The following is a 6450-nucleotide window of genomic DNA, read 5'->3' on the forward strand; positions in this document are numbered from 1 at the left end:
ATGATCAGACTCCAGAAGGCAAGAAACAAAATGATGGAGAAAAATACACATTAAAGTTTTAGGTTGCTACTTCTTGTCTAGGCACATACATCAGCTCGGAACTCTCTGTTGAATGCCTGCTAGAGATCTGTTATTCATGACTTGGGTTTCAGTATTTCCTATCCCCAATGATATCCTCGGCACACGTGGAAAAATAGTATATCTTAAGCTCAGTGATCACTGCTGCACAAGTCCTTTGTAGTCCTCACAGCCCCACTGGAAATTTCAAACATGCTGTTGTGAAAGATTTCTAGAACTTATCCAATAGCACTGTTTTCTTAGAGTGTTCTCCCAGGCTTGTCTCAGACTCTAGGACCTTGTTTCACTACTATCCTTTTGTATCAGGGCCTAACAATGCACAACATTATATAAGCCTCAAATATAGTTACATAAACTGGAAGAATCAGCCCCAACAGCAATAATCTACCCAGCCTCCCACCTTTCTTCCTTTTAGCTCATTCTCTTCAGATGTTTCCAGTTCCCTTCCTGAAGGGCAGCATGGATCCCATTACCCCTCTTTAAAAAGTTTAGTTATGTGGGCACCTGGGTGGCTGAGTTGGTTAAGCATCTGACTTTGGCTTAAATCATGGTCTCAGTTTGTGAGTTCAAGACCTACACCGGGCTCTCTGCTGCCAGTATGGAGCCTACTTGGGATCCTCTGTCCCCCTCCCTCTGCCCCTTACTCTCTCTCTCTGAAAAATAAATAAACATTAAAAAAAAGTTTAAAAGTTTAGCTGTTCACACTATCTCTGGGTTCCAATCCCAACTCATTTGCCTGGTATCTCAGACCATTTGGGCTGCTATAACAAAATACCATAAACTAGGTAGCTTATAATCATAGTTCTGGAGGCTGAGAAGTTTAAAAGCAAGGTGTCAATAGGATTGGTTTCTTCTGAGGCCTCTCTCCTTGATTTCTAGATAATCATCTTCTACCTCTGTCTTCACATAGACTTTCCTCTGTGTGACTGCGTGTTTGTGTCTAAATTTCCTCTTCTTGTAAGGACATTAATCATACTGGATTAGGGCCTACCTTAGAGACTTCATTTTAACTAATTACCTCTTTGATGAGCACTCATAACTATGCTGGTTTTTAAAAGGTAGATTTGACTTAAACAAGCAGAGATAAAGAATGCCGTAAGGCTGCAATATTGTGAGCAAAGCCCAGAAGCAAGGAAACGTCAGAGAATGCTGAGAGGCCAGTTTGGCTAGCTAGAGAACCATGTGTGGGAAATGGGGATGGATAGGATATGCTATGGGTTGAATTGGGTCCCCTCCAAAATTTGTATGTTGAAGTCCTAACCCCAGTACCTCGGAATGTAACTGCACTTGGAGATAAATTCTTTAAAGAGGTAATTAAGTTAGGGGCACCTGGGTAACTCAGTCAATTAAGCACCTGCTTCAGCTCAGGTCTTTATCTCAGTTTGTGAGTTTGAGCCCCGCATCAGGCTCTGCACTAACAGCTAGTAGCCTGGAGCCTCCTTTGATTCTGTGCCTCCCTCTCTCTTTGCCCCTCCCCTGCTTGCACTCTGTCTCTGTCTCTCTCTCTTTCTCTCAAAAATAAATAGGCATTTTTGGGGCGCCTGGGTGGCTCAGTCGGTTAAGCATCCTACTTCTGCTCAGGTCATGATCTTGTGGTTCGTGGGTTCGAGCCCCATGTCGGGTTCTGTGCAGGCAGCTTGGTGTCTGGAGCCTGTTTCAGATTCTATGTTTCCCTCTCTCTCTCTACCCCACCCCCCGCTCATGCTCTGTCTCTCTCTGCTTCAAAAATAAACAAAAACTATAAAATAAATAAACTTTTTAAAAAAAGAGATAATTGAGTTAAAACAAGGTCTTTAAAGGTGGGTCCTAGTCCTAATTCTAGTTATCTTTCATAAAGTCTTTGCAAACACTGAATTAGATAATACTGAACCATTGCAACTAAAGGAAATACAAGGGGGCACCTGGATGGCTCAGTCAGCTGACTCTTGATTTTGGCCCAGGTCATGACCCCAGGGTTGTAGAATCAAGCCCAGCATCAGGTTTTGTGCTGAGCATGGAGCCTGCTTAGGATTCTCTCTCGCTCTCTCTCTCTCTCTCTCTCTCTCTCTCTCTCTCTCTGCCCCTCTCTCCTGCTTGCTCTCTCTCTCTCTCTCTCAAAAAAAAAAAAAATTAAAGGAGATATAGGATTAGGTTCCTGCAAGACTCTGTTGACATTTTCATCAACTGATTAACATATAATCTTTCATGTGTGTTATTTAATATATATTGTTGATTCATTAACACGGAACTGACAGCCAACAGAATTAGAATGCATGCCTGAACAAGGCTTATGTAACACACGTTTTTTTTCTGTAAGGGACATCACAGCCTTCTTGTGCTTAGGAATATTGGACAACATTTCAGCTCTATGCTCAGGGGCCATTTTAAAGAGCAAAATCACTGAGAAAAATCACAAAAAGGGAAAAGCATGGCCCAAAATAGACCTAAAAGGATTACATGTTTACAGTATGAGCTGAAGAAAGAAGGCAAAGTATCACCTTGTTTAAACTCAGCTGGGAACAGTCTGTCAGGTGACTCAGATTTTTCATTGTGCCGTACATGTTCACGAATACCCGCAAAAGTGCTGTGACATTGATTTGGGGATTACCAACAAATTCTAGCAAGTTGATAAATTCGCAAATAAGGGATCCATAAATGAGGATCAGCTGTACTATTAATTTCATTTTATAGATGGGATGCCTATGTGGCTCAGTGGGTTAGCCATCTGACTCTTGGTTTCAGATCAGGCCATGACCCCACAGTTCATGGGTTCAAGCCCCACATCGGGCTCTGCCCTTACAGTGTGGAGCCTGCTCAGGATTCTCTCTCTCCTTCTCTCTGCTTCTCCCCACATGTATAAGCTCTCTTTCTCTCAAAACGAATAAATAAACTTAAAAAAAAAGAAACATTTTACAGATAAAGAAACTAAGACTCAAAACAGTTAAAATCTTAGACAAAATTAGAGTTTGTAAAATCGGCACAGCCAGGATTCAAACTCCATTTTGTAGAAGAGAGAGTTGTTTTTCACGTATACTGAATCAGGATAAGATGAAGGGACTTGAGGAAATCAGTCAAGCACATTTACATGGAGGCTGCAAGTAGCAAATAGTCTCTGCAAAAAATTGCCAATTACACAAAGTATACTTTCTGGGAATGGCGAAAGATAGTAGCGAAGAGTGGTTTCACACTTTAAACAAAGAGGATGGTTGTTAGAAGTACAGTGCTAATACATTTATCTGATGGCCCCAGAGCCCAAGTGACCAAAATCCACAGCCTTTGTTTCTGCACAGTTTATGTTGTCATCTTCTCAATACAATTCTGTTTTAAAAAAAGAAAAGAACATTCACACCCAGGCATTATGGGGTATACAAAAGAATAATCAGGGGGCATATTATAACAGCGCAATTCAAGGAATTAGTTGTCAAGTCTATAAAGGAGGTTTCATGCACCAAGAGCTTAGTATAACTATATCACAATAAGCCATTTTTTAAAGCATTTATTCATCCAAAAAAAATCTACTGAGCTGCCACTGTGTACTGAATGTTAGGTTAAGTACTCAACATCTGTGTGAATACGAAACAGCTTCTGCCTTGGTCATAGTACTTGAGATTCGTACAGAATTTTGTGCACCCATATGTGTGAACTCCTTGGTGATTCCTATCCATTTCCCTCTCCCTCCCGTACTTAATGCATCTGTAGATATGCACTGCTGCTGAGACCCTCTAAGGAGCTCAAAAAAAAAAAAAAAAGGAACTCAAACCATTTCCACTAGGGCTGAGGTACATAAACAAATCGGCTGATCTGGGGATGTCAGAAGTCAAATTACTAAGCAATTTCAAGACCCTGAGAGGTACAACGGAGTCAGGAATGATAAGCTAGGGCAATAAGAGATTCTGAGAGTCCCGGGGAAATAGTGGCTTGGGCCACTTTAGGAGGATTCTGTCTCGAACCTGTCTTCAGTGAGCCACCACCCAGACACCCCGTGTTCCTGATTGTCTTCCCGTGTCACTGACCTCCTCCTTGTGGAATCACCTCCTCTTTTCAGCCTCTAAATAAGAGTCAGTCCTCAAATCTCTTTTCATTTCTATCTCTTCATACTCCTTTAGTAATCTCATCCAATCTCTGGTTTTAAATTCAGTCAAGGAAACAGCACACTCAAACTAAGGTCATTCAAGCAGAGTCCACTTACAGGACTGTTTACAAAAGTGTGAGAATATCAGTACTCTGCGGCTAGTAAGGGGAAGAGCTGTCCCCATCCATGGGGGTGAAGAAAGGAAGCAACTATTGCATCTGAAGAGAGACAGCTATATGGAGACCTGCCTGACAGGAACCGGAGGGACTCAAACAATTGAGGGGGAAGTTCAGGGAAGGAGCTGGGGGGATAAACTACCCCATTTTACTCTCTTCCCTTCTGATCTGCTACCAGTCTGGCTGAATCTAGCTAGAAACCAGAAGGTTGGAGTCCATCCACTTAATTGATACTGGTTAGCCTGTATGGAGGCAGAGAGAAGGGTGGAGAGGCATGGAGAGAGAATTTGGAAAACCTACAAAGATACCCAGGGCACTATTATATGGTGAAGACCCCAAAGTTTATATAGCTCCAATTCTAACCTTTCGAGTTGAATCACAGTGGCTTACTTGAACATCTTCACTGGAATTTTCACTTGATTTTTCCCTGCCCCAGCCTGATCCCCAGTCCCCTCCAGTTTTACCATCATTCACTTGGTTGCTGAGGCCCAAACCTCGCTTTCATCTCCAAATTGTTTACTTCTCTTTCACCCAATCCATGAGCAAGTTATGTCAGCTCCACTTTCATCAACTGTCCAGAATCTGGATACTTCTCACCACCTCCACTGCTTCCCCCCCAGTACATACACACATCACACCTTGCTTGTATGAGAGCAATAGACTACTAACTGGTTTCCCTACCCCCACTCGGGTCTATTCTATTTTTGGCCCCACTGGGTCTACACAGTCATTTACCCTATTTATATTTTCTTCCCAGCAACTATCTCCATTTAAATACCTGCTATATGTCTAGTCCTGTGTCTATTTTTTATCCTTTTCTCCAGTAAAGTGTAGGCTTCATGTAAGCAGGGATGTTCTCATCTACTGAGTTGTCCCCTCAGTTGAACAGACTATTTCTTGAATGAAAAAAATGGATAATGCTTCTGTGGAAGGCACTACTAAGAGAATGAGAAGACACACTGCAGACTGGGAGAAAATGTTTACAAAAGGCACATCTGATTAACAAACATACATACTGTCAAAAATATATGTAGAACCTTTAAAATTCAACAGTAAGAAAAACAAACTGCTTGATTTAAAAAATAGGCAAAAGTCCTGAACAGACTATATCACCAAAGAAGATACAGACATTTTCCCCATTCTTCATCTTGGCACACATTAGGATAAAAAAAAAAAAAGAGAGAGAGAGAACCCCATGTGGGAACTCTGCATCCACAAACTGCCACAATGTCTGGGTTTGAGAGAGTGGAGACAGACTGATCCTGGCAACCAAGGTGCTGGAGCAGCTCACAGGCCAGACCCTTGCATTCTCCAAAGCTAGATATACCATCAGCTCCTTTGGCATCAGGAGAAATGAAAAGATTGCTGTCTACTGCACAGTCCATGGGGCCAATGCAGAAGAAATTTCAGAGAAAGGCCTAAAGGCATGAGTGCATGAGTTAAGAAAAATAACTTCTCAGATGCTGGAAACTTTGGTTTGGGGATCCAAGAACACATTGATCTGGGAATCAAATATGCCCCCAAGCACTGGTATCCACAGCCTGGACTCCTATATGGGGCAGGGTAGGCCAGGTTTCAACACGTCAGACAAGAAGCATGGGACAAGCTGCCAATCACAGGGTGGCTGGGTGGTTTGTTCGGTTAAGCATCTGACTCTTGATTTTGGCTCAAGTCATGATTGCAGGGCTGTGAGATCAAGCCCTTGAGCATGGAGGCTGCTTGGGATTTTTCTCTCTCCCTCTCTCTCTGCTGCTCTCCCACTCACACACTCTCTCACCCTCTCTCTATTTCAAAATAAATGAAAAAACATTAAAAAAAAAAAGAGGAGGCCATATGCTGATTCCAGTAGAAATATGATGGGATCATCCTTCCTGGCAAATAAATTCCTACTTCTATCCAAAAGGCCCATAAATATTTTTCAATGAAAAAAAAAAAGATACACAGATGGAAGACAAGCATATGAGAAAATGCTGAACATTGTATGCCATTAAGGAATTTCAAATCACTAAATACCCATCAGCATGGCCAAAATCCAAAATGCTGCCAACACCAAATGTTGACAGGGATGCGGGGCAACAAGAACGTTCATTACTCTGGTAATAATGACAAATGGTACAACCATTTGGTGACACAGTTTAATGGTTT

At 42.0% G+C, this 6450-nt stretch overlaps 1 pseudogene; it reads left to right on the forward strand.

The window, feature by feature from the left end:
- Window positions 1–3210: 3210 nt before the first annotated feature.
- On the forward strand, window positions 3211–6187 carry LOC144236926 (large ribosomal subunit protein uL5-like; annotated as a pseudogene).
- The last annotated feature ends 263 nt before the right edge of the window (window positions 6188–6450 follow it).

The sequence above is a fragment of the Crocuta crocuta genome, unplaced genomic scaffold (genome assembly GCF_008692635.1).
Source record: "Crocuta crocuta isolate KB4526 unplaced genomic scaffold, BGI_CrCroc_1.0 scaffold256, whole genome shotgun sequence".
In the NCBI taxonomy this organism is placed as follows: Eukaryota; Metazoa; Chordata; class Mammalia; order Carnivora; family Hyaenidae; genus Crocuta; species Crocuta crocuta.